Consider the following 16,711-nt stretch of genomic DNA (forward strand, 5'->3'; position numbering starts at 1 on the left):
ATACACCGTGATTTACGGTACCCAATGAGGATTTTCCTTCATCTTTACGGATAATGACGAGTTATACTCGTTTCATGCTCGTACTCTGCAAAAACGCATTATCTGTAACCGATACTTGTCTAAAATGAGTATCTGGCTCATCCCTAATGATACATTTTCTATTTTTAGAAATGGTGTTACAGTGCAGGTTGTAAGGTGTTATTTACTAGACTTGTTTGTTGTTTTGCAATAAATGCCACAGTTTGCCAAAATAAAAGGTGTTCTGGGGTAGACAATATAACATTGAAATAATGTACAAATGTATGCACCTTACTTTATGGTAGAAAACATTTACTATGAAAAATTTCATTGTCTCATCTGCCTATGTCACAGCTAGCAAGCGGTGAAGGGTGATGACGTAACAAGAACTACACGTCACAGAAGTGAAATCTATTTATTCATTCATTCATTTTGAATGCGGCTTGTCCTGAAGTTAAATTATTGAACGCTTTTCCTAATAAAAAGTCCTAAAAATTGTGTAAAAATAATTGTTGTAGTATAGCCAAGAGGTCATTGATGTGTGAGGTGAGTTTTGTGGCACTACACTGTGTTCCAAATTATTATGCAAATTGCATTTTTCTCTGATTTTGCTAAATAGTCAATATCAATTACAGCCATCATAATTTTCAAGTCATCAACTTTTGAGTACAATTTGAATGTCATTGAACAAACCTCCCAATGATAACAGTATTTAAAAAAAAAAATCCACATCATTACTGTATGCACGACAGAGTTTCAAAGCTTTTCACTGGTTGTTAAGAACCGAAAATTAATTGTCATTAGTTGAATTTGCAGCATAAGGAGGTCATATTGACTGAAAACAAAAGCTATTTTAATCACTAACATTCTAACACGCTAAGTTACATGTTAGCATAAGAGCCCTTCTTTGCTATAACCTTCACAATTCTTACATTGAACTTGTGCGTTTTTGGAGCGTTTCGGCTTGAATTTCTTTGCAACATGTCAGATGATCTGCCTCCCACACTCACAGATTTTTTGCTTGACGATGCTCCATAGGACCTCAGTTGTGTTGAGGTCAGGGGAAGTTAGGGGGCCCAAACCATGAGTTTCTCTCCTTTTATGCCCTTAACAGCCAATGACAGAGGGGTAGGTATTTTTTGCATCATAAGTGGTGCATTGTCATGCATGAAGGTCATTTTGCCACAGAAGGTACGGTTCTTCATATTGTACCATGGAAGAAAGTGGTCAGTCAGAAACTCTACATACAGTACTTTGCTGAGGTCATTTTCACACCTTCAATGGCCATAAAGGGCCTACCAGCTCTCTCCCAATGATTCCAATCCAAAACATAACTCAGCCACCACCTTGTTGACATCACAGCCTTGTTGAGATATGTTGGCCATACTTTACTTCATCTATCCGGACCACCAAAGGTTGCACGGCCCTCATCAGTAAACTGGATTGTTTGAAAATTAACCTTCATGTATTTGTTGGCCCACTGCAACCATTTCTGCTTGCGAGTTTTGGTTAGGGGTGGCCAAATAGTAGGGTTATGCATAACTGCAAGCCTCTGGAGAATCTTGAGGTGTAGGATGGGTCATAATTAGACCCATGAACAAGGAACTCAGTTATACTCAGGTTATACTACAGTGTTGTAGTATAACCATGAGGATGCAGTTCATGTGTGATTTAAGTTTGGTGGCACTACACATCACAGAAGTGAAATAATTGAATGATCGTTTATTGTTTCTTTTTGATATTGACATTTGTAGACTGTCCATGTGCTCCTGTCTCGCTGCTGGCCGCTCATAGAGATCAGTCATACTGCACAGAAGACGGCTCATTTTGATTTACAAAAAAATTGGTTGTAGCACATTGTCGGTGTTACTACGGTTAGAAAGAGGTATTGTTTGCTGTGTAACAAACTCACAAATGAACTCCAAAGTCGCTTGGGAGTTACAGTATTTTTCCCGGAAGTTCGAATCTGTGAATATATTTTGAACTTTACCACAGTTCTAAATAGCTGGATGAATTCACCAGAGCTGCACAGGCTTATACTGGAATCTTCTTCCACTCCTCTGTGATGACACCACTGCTGGTGGATGTTGGACACCTTGCACCCCTCCACCATTACTCCATCATCTTCACCTTTGTCTTCCTCAACAACATCTTGGAGGTGCGTTTGGGCCTGCTAATCATGTTAGAAACTGCCATGCGGCCCAGTACTGCTATATAAGCTGCACATTGACTACTCTGAAGTTTATCCAACTTTCATTTTTATAGTGTTTCCCCTTGAGATATGAAAAATGTTGCTGAAATGTGAGGGTTGTACTCACATTTGTGAGATACAGTACATGTACATATCTACAGTACTGTAGTTTAGTTTCAATGAGTAATAAGCTGAAACATCAATAACGGAAACAAACTTGTTGTGACGAAACCAGTTGGAAATTGCATAAACGTCTGACATTCTGTCGCCCAGTCAGATGAGGAGAAGCATTGTTCATTGCTTGAAAGGTCTTGCTGATTCTCCATAATAGACCGCTTTCATGCTTTCTCTTTGAAGCGTTCCTGAGTATTTGCCAGCAGTTTGCATTATGGCCACTAGATGGCGGTATTGTCATTACTGTGCAACTCATTCTACGGCCAAATTCTGTAATGAGCCCTTCTCTCAGCAGTGTCATAAATGATCCAAATACAATTTCAAGCATCTGCATGTACACATGTGACTTCGTGCTTTAAAGTCAAATTGCTGTAAATATATGATTTGCTGGCCACTTTATTAGGTACACCTTATAGACATAGCTGAGTATACCACAATGCACTGCAGTAGCTGGTGTGTTGTCACTAACCTGAACCTCAACACTCCATAGTAAGTTCAGGCAGTCGTTAGCACCACTGATGTGCAGTCAGGCGAAGCAGGTGAGGCCTCACCTGTCATGATTTTTTTTTTAAACCAAAAACAATAATAATAACATAAAACAAATATTAATATCTGTCCATTAAACTGTATTCTAAATGTATTTTTTTTAAGATTCCAATCGTTTTCAATTTATTCTTAAGTAAAAATAGCTGAATTTGCATATTTCCTCGTCAAATACAGGTCAGAAACCTAAGGTGATGCTGTGAGGATCTTTTCTCAGCTTAGTGCGCAAGCTCCACCTATACCGCCTGAGTGCACACTGAGTTGTATCATGGTGCAATGACTTTATACAGCCTTTATAATGTGTTTACAGTAAGTGTGGCATCATTATTCTTGGTAATTTGGCACTTGCAGCACCATCGCATCCTGAAGGGGTGAGTGAGGCGTGCGTGAGCTGGAAGGTGCTTGTAGTTCCATAATTTTATAGACATGAAAATCCAGCGCTGTTTTTTAAAATGTATTTTTCTTACAGCGGCACTAACACGAGCCAGCAGAATGTCAAATGCATTCAAGATTTTCATGCGCTGCTAAATGAATGAATGAATTTGACTGGCAAGATGAAGGCTTGGATACCCAAAATCACCAGGAGGTGATCAGGCTTTTACAACAAAGTATCAGAGCTTTTCCTGGAGAAGAATAGGATGCATGCACTCCATATACAGATACAAGGTAAGAACACAAACGTTTTTCAGATCATACAAAAGACATACTGTAAATGAGACTAAGACGTATATGAAAACAATTTGAAATATTTTTTTAACCAAAGTGAATTATTCTCTGCTTTTACTTGTTATTACCTTAATGAGCAACCTGTATCAACATTTTTTTTAAATGAAAATGAACCACACAACTTGTTTGAACCACGTTTGAGTTACAGCTCCAAAATGGTGGCCTCTACTTCCTAGATGGCAGACTGTGATTGGCCAGTAGTGGTCACCATTTGCTGCATTTATCCCATCCATCCCTTTATTTTCTATGCCGCTTATCCTCATTAGGGTCACGGGGGTATGCTGGAGCCTATCCCAGCTAACTTCGGGCCTGGAATGGTCGCCAGCCAATCGCAGGGCACATATAGACAAACAACCATTCACACTCACAGTTAACCTAACATGCATGTTTTTGGAATGTGGGAGGAAACCAGATTGCCTGCAGAAAACCCACGCACGGGGAGAACATGCAAACTCCACACAGACACATAAGCAAAGATTCAAAGCCAAGTCTTTCCGATCTCCTGACTGTGTGGCCAACATGCTAAACACTCGGCCACCGTGCAACACGCTGCATTTGTCATTTGTACCAATGTCCGACTAAACTTGGCCTGAAGATGCCAGTGCTTGACAACACCATACGGTGAGGCAACCTCCTCAGAAGTCTATTTTGTGGTGTGCAGCGTCACATGCACAGCAACCTGACCACTGCTGTGTTCAAATGGCTCCATTATCACATTTCTATATGAGATCAGACTTGCAAATTACCACATGACCTTTACAAATATCCATCCATCCATTTTCTATACCGCTTCTCCTCTTTTAGGGTCGCGGGGGCATGCTGGAGCCTATACTGGTCGCCAGCCAATCGCAGACCTTTACAGATATTTGCAATTTAATTCTCCAATCAGAACCAAAAGAAAATCATAAATGAGCACACCTTGTGGACTATCGGTCCGGTGAGTTTCTGCTATAGGATGATATATCCATGTTTTTCTATTGTTTCTAGAAGACAAACTAAATAGAATGCAAGCAATAATTGCACATTTCCATCCCCCCACATCTTTTTACTGCTTGAAACCAGTTGATTAGATTCCCTGATGTCATTGCCTGTGTTGCACACAAGGCCAATTGGCCTTGACCGCCCACTCCTCCATGAAGGGCTGCAGACCATTCTCACATAATTTTTTTTTTTTTGCCTCCAGCTCCTCCCATGCCAACATGTTAGTCGCCTGCTGTCATCCCGGTCCACTGGCAACTGAGACATTTTGGAAATTTTTGAGATGCCCTGCGAGTGCAATATATTGAGTAAGCGTCACCTTAGAGCCCGCGTCATCGAATATTGAATGTGGTGGACTCAATATTCACTTGCAGTTTGGCTAAATAAATGTTGCTTCATGTTGTGCCTTTCCATACCTGCAGTACATCACCACAGGGAAAAGTAGTAACCCTGAAGTGGGAATTTGGTTATTGTGGGGGTGGTCGTAACTAAGGGTGTCACAAAATCAGACTTCTGATATGAGAAGATAAATTGTGAGTCCCTATACAATAGGACTATACTTTGCACACATTCAAAAAATGCTTCTAAGCTGATAGGACAGAGCTTCAAAGTGCAGATGGACAGTACAAAAACAGACTTTTTGAAGGCACCTAAATTTAATACTCAACGGCTAAGTCATTGGTCCCTTCTCAACCTAATAGAGCATGCTTTTCACTTAAATATGAGAAACGAGCACTGGAGCTCATCTCAACACTATTTTGTGAACAGTGGGAAAATAAAGCTATACAATAAGTTTGCACCATTGGCTGTCCTTTCTAAGATAGACTTTAGATTCAAGAGATTCAAGAGATTCAAGAGAGTTTTTATTGTCATGTGCATGGTAAAACAGCAGTTATACCATGCAATGAAAATCTTATTCTGTTCATTCTCCCAAGAAAAGAAAGAAAACAAATGAAAGAATAAGAACATAAGAAACATAAACACATAAACATATATACCAATAAATTAAGCAACAACAACAGACGAGACATTAATACAAGTAAATAATACAAATAAATAAATAATTTATATATATATATAATTTATACTTTAGACTAATTATCTCCTCACTGATGCGCCTCAAGCTGCCAGGACACGTTTGTGAAAACAGGCGTGAACGCGCACGTCTGTATCAACCTCAGTCGACACTCAGACAAATGTTTTTTATGACCATGAGGTCCTGTTTCATTGGAATATAATTGTTCTATGGTATAATGACAATTTGCATGGGGATCAAATAAACGTTTAGTCGGTCAGTAATGGCTTGGCACTCATCTCTTTTTCTAATTTGGTAAACATTTTCATTTTTTTTTGTGTGAAGGGTTAAGTCCCCTTTTCCATTAAAACACAAGCCCTTTCATTTTCCTCTTTCTGCTTTCTTCTATTTACATAATGCATCCGTCTTGGATAACTGTGTTGCCAAGCATTATAATCTCCGGTATAATGACTGATGTCAGTCAGGCTTTTACAGTTTGCTTGTTAATGAACACGTCTGTCAACGTTCAAAATAAGTGTCATCTCATTTTGATTAGGCATGGTTGGTGAGCTGCCACCATGACAATTATACAAAAAAAACAACTTATCTGCCTCTGCCTTGTGGAAAACCATATTCTTGCTGTGCCATTCCAAATATAACCAATCCAAAGTCCAGTGTGACATTTTAACATCCACAAGTCTTCTTAGGAGACAACGAGGGACACCAAAAGAACATCAATTTTCTCTGGGGTACAGACGTCCACTCAGAGAGAAGTGCTGTATCTCCAGCTCTTCAGATTCCATTTGAAGACACATGGCTGTCTTTTTCTTTATCATTTTCACATCACAATGCATAGAATCTTAAGAGTAAAGATGCCAGGCCTGGCTATTATAGCTGTCAACTGGTTTCAACAAGCCTCTCTACTAGCAGGAGTTGTGATTTCGTGAGATGAGAAAAAAATAAATTCTACTAAAAATGTGTGAGGGCTCCACTTTGGTGTTTTGTTCCCATACACGCCTTACAATATTCATCCATCCAAATTCTACTGCTTATTCTGCTCAGGGTCATAGTTGAGCTGGAGCTTATCCCACCTAACTTTAGGCGAGAGGCAGTGTACGCCCTGGGCTGGATATGTAGTACTACAAAGCTGGTTAATTTATACGGGGTGGCTATGTCGCCATGGTAACTTATGCAGTATAGCTAACCTGTTATATTCAGGGACAAGGGCCTATAAAAGCACCGGCTACTGATCAATCAGAAATCAAAGTTTATTTGTATAGCACCTTACAACATTCCAATGGTGCCCAAGGTGCTTCACGTTGTGTGATGAGAACAGCGCAGGGCATTGGAGTGGTGACGGACAGTTAAAAACTCAGCCAAGTATGCTGGAGCGACGTAAATAAAAGGACTTTAAAACTGATTCTAGACTGTATCGGGAGCCAATGGAGAGAACGGTGAACTGAAGTGATATGGTCGTATTTTGGAGCATTAGTAAGAAGGCGAGCAGCTGCGTTTTGTGCCAATTGGAGCCTGCGGAGTAAATACTGATTTACTCCAGTGTAGAGGGCATTACAATAATCAAGCCTCGAGCTGATGAAAGCATGAATCGCTTTTTCAAGATCTGCATTTGATAAAAAAGGGTTTACCTTTGCCAGGAGCCTGAGGTGGAAGAAACTTGTTCTGACCACAGAAATAATTTACTTATCATACTGTAGACTGTTGTCAAAAAACACACCAAGGTTTTTAACAGCAGGAGCAAAAAGAGGGGTGGGAGCATTAAAATTGGGTTCACTGTGCGGTGAATCAGGGGGAAAAACAATGTACTCTGTATTTCCTTCATTCAAATGAAGGAACTTGTGAGACAGCCATTGTTTGATGTCATGAAGGCAGCTATGGAGGGGATCTAGTGCCTTCTTGTCACTGAGCATAACTGGTCGGTAGAGCTGTACATCATTGGCATAAAAATGAAAATGGATATTGTGTCTGGAGATGACTGGTCCTAATGGTAGCATGGATAGTGAAAATAAGGTAGGCCCAAGGATGGAACCCTGGGGCACGCCAGAGGGGAGGGGAGCGGTTGTAGAGGAGAAGTCATTAATCATTACTGAAAAAGTCCTGTCGGTGAGATATGACATGAACCATTTAAGCACAGAGCCACGTAGGCCAACGCAGTGTTCCAGGCGGGAGATGAGGACTGAGTGGTCCACAGTATCAAAAGCAGCTGTAAGGTCTAAAAGCACCAGAACAACAGAGTTTTTAACGTCAAGGGCTGTGATGATGTCATTGTGTACTTTCAATAACGCTGATTCTGTGCTGTGACGGGTTCTAAAGCCTGATGGAAATTTATTAGCAATATTATGGATAGACAAATATGACGTGTTGTGGGAAGACAAGTTTCTCCATGACCTTGGACAGGAAGGGCAGATTGGACGGAAGTTGGACAGAGTTGATGGGTCTAGGTTCGTTTTTTTAAGAAGTGGTACAGCTTGCTTAAGGGCAGTGGGGGTAACACCCAGCCTGAAGCAGCTGTTCATAAAAAGAACAAGGCTGGGACCAATGGTATCTATAACCTCCTTCATTATCCTTGCAGGGATAACGTCTAGAGGGCAGTTGGTGGGGTTTAACTGTTGGACTGATTTTTTAAGAAGAGAAGTGGAGAGTGGCTCAAAGTTCTCAAAAGTGTGTTTTACCGGGGAGTCAGGCAGACCAGCAGTTGAGACCTTTGAAATGGATTGTCTGACTGTTGCGACCTTGTCCATAAAAAAATGTTGAAATGTATTACATGTGTGTTCAGAAACATCATTAAAAACAGCAGTGACAGGGTTAATGACAGAATTAATGGTGCTAAATAACACTCTGGGGCGATGGCTATTGCTAGAGATGATGTCTTAGGAAATTGTCTTAGGAAATGGATGTCACCGTTCATTGACAATCCTGCAGAGATTGGAGCAGATAATAGGAGTTATGATATGGACTTAAAATCATGCCAAAACCTCACAAACACACGATCGTGTTTTACTCACACCCAGCAATTCACAAACAAACATCAGTGTGGTTTGCAAATACAAAACATCATTCACAAACTAATGCATTTTGTTTTGAAAATAAGACACGTACCTATCAAATACATCCTCTTCAGAAAGAAATACAGCATATTTTACACATACAAAGGAACATATTTCTTCAATTACAAAAAAATATCCTTCAAGTACAAAAACAGAACAACCTTCAAGTACGAACAAAATCATTCAAGTACAAACAACTCTACAACTACAAAAAAACGTGACTTTTGGCACTAATTTGGTGCCTTGCAGATCCACGCACAAGTGCTTTCAGATTCACTCTGCGGCAAAGTTAGAAATATATTCACAGATTTGAACTTCCAGAATCAATAACTCCCAAGCAAACGTTTATTAGACAGCAAAACGATACCTTCTTCCGACAGTGGTAACAGACAACGAGATACAACTTCTTTTTTTTTATCAATACAAGCAGTCCTCTGTGCAGTATGACTTACATTGATCTCTATGAGCAGCCTGCAGCAAGACCAGACCGCAGGGACCATCTACAAATGCCAATACCGAAAAGAAACAGTAAACGATCATTTAATAAAGCGACTTCTGTAAAGTGAAGTGCCCCCAAACTCACCTCACAGGTTAATTACATCCTCTTTGTTGTACTACAGCAATTAGTGTGGGAAACGTGAACGCAAGGAATTTCCAGGATCAGGCAAAACCCTTTTGATATTCATGAGGAAATTTCTAGATTGTCATCGGGACTGGAACTGCCTTATCTCTGCCAGCTTCTAGGGTCATATGTTTAAAATAACAGTTGCTAAACTGTGCTTATAGTGTCATAAAAAACAAACAATAATTTCAATTTTCAAGTATTTTATTTTATTTCACATATCCATTATCTGTTCTGTTAATCCCATAAATAAAAGTGAAATTAATCTCACACCCGTCGTTGTTGCTGCCAGCGTCTTTGCTTTTCGTTTCAATTAGCTACAAAAGTACTTCTAATGTACTTCTTTATTTTCTTTTAATTTCTGTTAGCCACAAATGTAAATATCATATAGGTGTGCTTTGTGAACCTGACCTAAACGACCCTACAACAGACTTGCAGCATCTAACTTGTATGACACGACCACTGTGAATATTATTTTCATATTTCATTTACTGTATATTTGCTCCCATGTTCGCCTGACACCACTCGGGTTTCGACTGAAAAAATAAAATAAAAATTGTCAACTACACCATTAAAATAAAGTCATAATGTACTGAAGCTAGTATGTACAGAATCTACTGTCTGTGTTTATAAATGATATAGCAGTGTTCTCAGGGCATTGAATTGATCGCAACTGGACTGATCAGATTTTCATGTTGTCTTGGAAGACCTCTCACCCAAGCAGGATCAGTTCATGCTCAATGACTAGGTGACACAAACACAAGTCTGACTAGGCAGGACAGCCCTAGTCTGAGGAGTTGGTGCAGGATCGAAAGTATTTATCCTCTAAAAGGTAGAGGCATGTCCAGACAAGAACGGTTTCGCTGTTTTGCGGTGTCAAATGACAGTCACTCAGATACAATGGAGTGAGGCCTCTGCCAGCCAACGACAGTCGTTTGGTTGGTATCACCCTCATTAGCATACCATTCAGATGTAAAAATGTAACCAGTGGTGTGAAAAAGTGTTTGGCCCCTTCCTGATTTATTTTTACATTTTTTTTGCATGTTTGTCACACTTTAATGTTTGAGATCATTAAGCAAATTTAATTATCGGTCAATGACAACACAAAATGCAGTTTTAAAACTGCAATGTTTTATTATTAAGGGAGAACTAAATACAAACCTACATGTCCCTGTGTGAAGAAGGGTTTGCCCCCTAAACCTAAAAACTGGTTGGGCCACCCTTAGGAGCAACAACTGCAATCAAGTGTTTGCGATAACTTGCAATGAGTCTCTTACAGCGCTGTGGAGGAATTTTGGCTCACTCATCTTTGCAAAATTGCTGTAATTCAGTCACTTTGGAGGGTTTTCCAGCATGAAGGGCCTTTTTAAGGTCAATAGGATTCAGGTCAGGACTTTGACTGGGCCACTCCAAAGTCTTCATTTTATTTTTCATCAGCCATTCAGAGGTGGACTTGCTGGTGTGGTTTGGATCATTGTCCTGCTGCAGAAACCACGTTGGTTTCAGCTTGAGGTCATAAACAGAGGCCGAACATTCTCCTTCAGTATGTTCTTCAGTATTTTTTGGTAGACAGCAGAATGCATGGTTCCATTTATCACAGCAAGTCTTCCAGGTCCCGAAGCAGCAAAACAGCCCCACACCATCACACTACCACCACCATATTTTACTGTTGATATAATATTCTTTTTCTGAAATATGGCATTACTTTTACACCAGATGTAATGGGACACACACCTTCCAAAGCGTTCAACTTTTGTCTCATCAGATCACAGAGTATTTTCCCAAAGGTCTCGGGGATCATCAAGATGTTTTCTGGCAAAATTGACACAAGCCTTAATGTTTTTTTTCAGCAGTAGTTTTTGTCTTGGAACTCTCTGAAGAAGTATTAAGTCTTGCACAGAGTTTGAAGCAAGGTCCATCCACTAGTTCTGGGTTACAGGAAATATCTGTCACCATAACGCACTTCCTATTCAGCCCACCAACACCGAAAATGGTAAGCTGTGAAACAAAACTTCACAGAAAAAGTCTCACCATCATAATATATATTTGTTCGCCTATGTGACATTTTTGCATAAATTGCATACATTTTCTTTGTACTGTGGTGGTGTGAGTCAAAAAAGTAGGTATTGGTCATATTGGTGTGTGCTTTTCTGTAAACCCCAGCATGGAGGCTCATCATATATATGTCACTTCCTGTTGATCGGAAAGGACGTTGATGGTAAGAGCTCCGCTTTTGCTACGGGAGTTTTAAACAATTTTTGACTTTTTTTTGGAGTATTCCTAACCACACTTTGTGATCACAACTGTAGAGGAGTATGATGACATCTCTGCCTTCAATTCGGACTAGCGAGAGGATTGAACTCACCAAAACATCCATCCATCCATTTTCTTTACCGCTTCTCCTCTTTAGGGTCGCGGGGGTATGCTGGAGCCTATCCCAGCTGACTTCGGGCGACAGGTAGGGTACACCCTGGACTGGTCGCCAGCCAATCGCAGGGCACATACTGTATAGACAAACAACCATGCATCTCCAATTAACCTAGAGTAACATGCATGTTTTTGGAATGTGGGAGGAAACCGGAGTACCCGGAGAAAACCCACGCACGCACGGGGAGAACATGCAAACTCCACTCAGAAATGCCCAGGGGAGAATCGAACCCAGATCTTCCCGATCTCCATACTGTTACTGTGTTGGCCAACATGCTAACCACTAGACCACCCTCACCAAAACAAACAAACAAAAAGTGCAGACAGGCAAACAGAGTTTTAAAATATCTTGTAGTCTTCTTGAAGAGATATCTCTGGCTTCAACTCGGACCGGTGAGAAACATGAACTCGCTGTAACAACAAATATTAAACACCGAATGCCACTGTAAGGCAAGCTAACAGGCTTACTGACAAACAGTGTTGATTAGCAACAGCATCAATGCCAAAGACAGATAAGAAGGGAAGAGGATCTGATGTCAGCTCGGGCAGCTTGGGTTGATCTACACCGGAGTCGATTATAGACATGGAGTTACCTAAGAAAGAAGATGCGGCATTTATACCGGCCGCAGAAGCCAGCTGGAGAGCACTTTAACATTCTGAAGCACCAGCTGTCCAAGCACGCAGAATCACGACTGGAGAGATTGACGATGCAGTCTCCGATCCAATTAAAGGCTATGATGGAAAAGCAATAAGAATTAAACGATATGATGAAAAGGCAACAAAGAACCATGGAACAGGAACTAATGAAACTACAGAGGTTGGATGATCTGGAACAAAACATCGGCTCTATAAAACAGGAGGTTCAAAACTTGAGGGATGAATTTTAAAGTCTGAGAGAGGAGAATAAGGTATGACAAGATAGTAATACCTGTTGCACGGTGGCTGAGTGGTTAGCACACAGTCACACAAGCCAGACAGTGTGGAGATCGGGAAGATCTGGGTTCGAATCTCAGGTTTTCTCCGGTTTCGTCCCACATTCCAAAAGCGACTCTAAATTGTCCATATGGATGTGAGTGTGAATGATTTTTGGCTGGCGACCAGTCCACGGTGGCTCCAGCATGCCCCCGCGACCCTAATGAGGATAAGCCGCATAGAAAATGGATGGATGGATAATGAAGAAAAAGAAAAAATCATTGAGCAATTGAAGAACACTATTGATGACATTGACCAGAACACTCGAAAGAATGATATGATCGTGACAGGGCTTCGGATTAAACCCGGGTCTTATGCCAGGGCAGTTGGGAATCGGGATGAACCAGTTAAAATGGATGTTGCGTCTACGGAGCAACAAGTTGCTACTTTTCTACAATCAAAGGAGGTGGACGTAGACATCCAAACCATCGACACTTGCATCCCACTGTTTGGCAGGAACAGCACCACACCAGTCATCATCGTCGTGCCAACTGCAAAATTTTCATCAAGTTAAATGGAGGAGCAGAGGCCAGAGTGCTTGTTGTCAAAGACATCAAAGATCTGGATAAATACACACAACAACATGGACAACGTCATCAGCAATGTTCCCTTTAATCTTTCAAGTATCTGAGCATACACAAAAACCACCTGAGCATTCCTTGGAGCTCTGTGAGCGGCACCAGACATGCATATAGTAGTATCGCAAAACTTGAGTATGTTTAAAACCTGAGAACTGAAAACTTCCATTCTGCCATATTTTGTATATGACTGGTTTCAAACTTTCTTTATTTTACACCTCAGACAAAATAAGCCATGGTGTAGTACAATTAACCATCTGAATCTTGTAGAAAACCCCTACATGGGGGCGGCATGGCTCAGGTGGTCCCAACCTGAAGGATGCATGTTCGATCCTCCGTCCTCCTGTCGAAGTATCCTTGGGCAAGATACTGAACCCCCAGTTACTCCTGGGGGTTCAGGTGCGGGGATTAGAGGGGGACAAAAAAAAAAAAAAAAGAGAGACAAGAGACAAGGACAACAGCAGCAACAACAACAATTGTGATAGAACAACAGAAACATACAGGACGACATCAGCAAATAAATGTCTGTGATGACTATAAAGACGAACAAGGACTTAAGGACAAAGGACAAAACAATATCAACAACCACAATGACAACGCTGTCAATGACAATCACACATAATAGCAGTCATGAAATGATGAACTATGATAGTGATCACAATGATAATAGTGCATTGAAACAGTCACATGAAATGATTATCCATGATAGTGAACAGAATGATAATTACTGTAATGCACATCATTGTAAAAAAAAAAACAAACAAACAAAAAAAAAACTATAGTCATACTGCTGATATCACCGTCGCTGTAATAAAAGCAACAACATAATAACACCCTGGTTAACTCAGTGAGTAATGTGGGGAAGTACGTATGTACTGTGAGTGTGCATATATGAACCCCCAGTTACTCCTGATGCTGTGTCATCAGTAGTTAAATGTGTTAAGAGTGTCAAAGCGCTTTGAGTGCCTTGGAAGTGGAAAAGCGCTATACAAGTGAAAGACCATATAGTTTATCATTTTAGTTTCAATTTATTTTCTTGCTTACCATGTATACTGTCAATTAGGTATACTTTAATTTCCTTATTTGACTTTCACTTTCTGTTTGAAAGCAGCCTGTTGTGGCACTATTTTATCCTGAATATGTACTTGAAATTGTTGCCATGTTTGTTGTATATGTGAACTTTTGGCTAAATTAAAAATAAAACAAAATTAACTCTCAACCGACCTTGCGGTCCCTTCAGCAACACAAACTCGGTGTAACACTTCCTGCCACTTCCGGCCATCAAAATAAAAGCACTGCAGTAAAACATGCACAGTTACGCCACACATTCAGTCCACACTTTTCACTCAGAAAACTGGCTCGCTACTTTGGCTTTGCAGCATGTTTTATAAAGCAGCCCTTTCTCATTCAAAAAAATCTCACCCAGTTTCACCTGTTGTTCTTCTATTTGCACGTACTCCGACAGCCATCCATTTTCTATGCCGCTAATCCTCACTAGGGTCGCGGGGGTATGCTAGAGCCTCACTGACAGCCAGTCCACTTTAAAAGAACCGCTTTTTTTACCTTGGCTTGGTGAGTCGCTGTTGCACTGACCGTTTGTTTCGCCATAATACGTGGTTAGCAAGCAGCGTTAGCTATATGCTAACCTGCCAAACAGCGGCATGTACTACGTAACATGCTGTTAATGAATTGATTGGCAGTGGAAGTAAATACGTAAAAACAGGATCTTATCATTGGCTGGACAGTGCTTACATTTCAACATTTCAATGCTTGATTTTGGAGTTCTATATAAACAACTTATTAATACATTTTTGCTTTTTTTCTTTACAGATTTCAATCATTATACATTCCAAAATGTTATGAATAGCGAATGACTTATTCTTTACCATTTTGTAGTTCAGATGTTTGCCCACGTACACAGCAACTCCTCCTCCACTTTTATTATTCCTGTTAATGCACATCATTTGATAACCTTCCAGCTCAAAGTCCAAGCCTTTGTCGACGTTAATCCAAGTTTCCGAGATTGCAATTACTTTGAAGGGTTCCAATAACTGATTAAAATATTGTCTGATTATTATTATAATTTGCACACATGCTTCTGCTGTTTATGTGTGTAACTGACAACTTTTTGCCGATATTAATGTTGTTGTCGTATTGCTCCTGGCAACAGCAGTCATTTCTGATGTGAGAAAAAAAAATTGTGTCCGGATCTATGTCTTTTTCCAATTCCATTTGTTTGTGGTGTGTGAAACAAAAGTTGTCCAATTGTAGATCTTCTTGTAGCATACTGGTGACCAATGTTCCCTGTAAGCCATTGGGCCGGTGACGTCATTGTTTTCGTAAAACACCGGCGTCGTCTGTCTACACGAAAACGACAACTTGGAGTTTTTGACTCTGGAAGCCATTTTTCAAAAAATACTGTGTCTGCACCCAGAACGTCCTTTCCGTGTGGATAAGACACAGTCAGGAGAGCTACAAGATATGGGTTCATATCTCTGTGTAGAGATGCGTGGGTTTTCTGCGGGTACTCCGGCTTCCTCCTACATTGCAAAAATTTTGGTTGACCTAACTTCGCATGTTAGGTTGAACACGGACAACCATTCACATCTACAGTCACTGAGGGGTACTCAAACCCATGCTGACTGCAAGTCAGCCATGTGTGCAATAACTCTGCCTTACAATATTTCATACACAATGCCAACCCTTATTGCACATATGCACAATCAAAAGTTGTTTTGTTTGCTTAACACGAGGTTCCCAACTTACGAACATCCGACTTGTGAACATTCGGAGATATGAACGCAAGCTGACTGGTCTATATTTTCATGTATTTTGCCTTGTAGTAACTCCATATTTATACTGCTACATGCTTGCCCAGTAGAGGGCACTGTGACACTGCTAATGGGACCAACAGGTAGAGGAAGACGGTGGGGAGAAAGTGTAAAGGAGAAATGGAAAGCTACTGTAAATTGTAGCTGTACGACCCGGACAGAGTGTGTGATTAAAGTTATGAAGAGTTAATAGGCCTGCTTAATTCTACACCACCCACAGAACACTACCTCTTTTAGAAGAGTCTAACGACGACGACGATTTGTTCTTTTTTCAATAACTCCCCCTCCTCCTCCACCACTACCACCAATGACTTATGCTTGACCACTCCTCTTCAAAGGTAAATAACATTTATCATTACGTATTATTATATCATTTTTATTATTATTGTTTTTTTTCATTAATTATCCTCGTTTAACATTACTACTGCATCCAAACTCATATTTACATACATACACATATACTGTATAAGTATACACGTACATGTAGGACCTATGTCATTGGTAATATTACCTTTTGTTGGACTTACGAACAAATCGACTTGCGAACGGTCGTCTGGAACCAATTGTGTTC

This window comes from Dunckerocampus dactyliophorus, chromosome 1, assembly GCF_027744805.1.
Source record: "Dunckerocampus dactyliophorus isolate RoL2022-P2 chromosome 1, RoL_Ddac_1.1, whole genome shotgun sequence".
Classification (NCBI taxonomy): Eukaryota; Metazoa; Chordata; class Actinopteri; order Syngnathiformes; family Syngnathidae; genus Dunckerocampus; species Dunckerocampus dactyliophorus.